Genomic DNA, 1471 nt, shown 5'->3' on the forward strand with positions numbered 1-1471 from the left:
CTAAGAAAGTGTGAAATTTGATGGGAAATTTAGATAACAAATGGCAGCAAGAATGGGCTCAGATTATTTAAGGTAGAGAGTTTCAGTTTGGTATGGCTAAATAAATTGAAGTGGATAGTGGTGATGTATGTGCAGCAATGTGAATGAACTTTGTGCATTGAATTGTATACATAAACAGCTAAAATGGTAAAATTTATCACACACACACACACACACACACACACATATATATATACTTTCACACACACATACACCCACACAGACATATAAATATTGTAGAATCAAAAAAATTATCTGTACTGGATTAGTGAAACTACTTATTTCTCTGAAGGTGATTTTGCAAGATGACAGCCCCTGGAAACTTTGATATGATCCTCTAGGATAAAAGAGGCTGACCTTAAGATGATGACTCACTTTATTCTGCTTAAGACTTTAAAGCAAAGTTTATGTTTATAGAAAAATGAATTGAAGATATTGTGCATACTTAATATCTGTTAACATTCAGATTATAATGAGAGTCATTTTCTTTTAGGTGGACATAACCAAATGTGAAGGCCTCAGAAATATACTAGTTGCATTTTGTCTTGTAGTCCTTCAACATAGAGAATATGTTTCCTGGCTTATATACCATGGCTTAGAATAATGCTTGTTTTATGATTCAAAATATTTGTGTTAATTTATGTTTATAATATTTTCTTTAATGTATAATTTTAAGTTTATATTTCATGCTAATTGATAAAGTTGAAACATTTTACTTCCCTTACTGAGAACATTTCAAAATATATAATAGGAGTATATAAGAGAACATGGCTTTACTTGCAGAAACTTACCCTCTCCAAGTCTTTAAATTATTTCTAGAAATGCTTCTAATATATAAAGAGAAAAAGCAGTAGCTGAAAATTAAACCGAGACTGGATAGTCTTTTAGGCAACATGACATGGGGGAAAAACTCATCCATTCTACTCATGTTGGACTGCAATTAGAATTACATTTTTACTCCTTGACAACCAACAATGACAGGGCTGGGAAGGTGGCTCAGTGGTAGAGCGTTTGCCTTGCATGCTCGAGGCTCTGGGTTTGATTCCTCAGCACCACATAAGCAAAAAGAAAAAAGCCAGAAGTGGCGCTGTGGCTCAAGTGGTAGAGCGCTAGCCTTGAGCTGAAGAGCTGAGGGATAGCACCCAGGCCCAGAGTTCAGGCCCCATGACCGGACCCAAAAAAAGATGACATTAATTTCTTATGATTTTATTCCAGTCTTATAATTTCATTAAAAAGTGCAAATAAAATTTTTTGTATATTATTTCAGTGGAAAATATAAAATAAAAATAAAATGAGCTAGGGTTTTGGAAACTATGTTCAAATGCCATGTTTTCCAGTGGTAAAGTTAAGGTGTAATATGGATTGAGCTCTCTAATTAGTAATGAAATTGAAGCAGTAATAGTCTATAAATCAAGGACGTTACATGCCTTTA

The sequence above is a fragment of the Dipodomys ordii genome, unplaced genomic scaffold (genome assembly GCF_000151885.1).
Source record: "Dipodomys ordii isolate 6190 unplaced genomic scaffold, Dord_2.0 Scaffold59, whole genome shotgun sequence".
NCBI classification, from domain to species: domain Eukaryota; kingdom Metazoa; phylum Chordata; class Mammalia; order Rodentia; family Heteromyidae; genus Dipodomys; species Dipodomys ordii.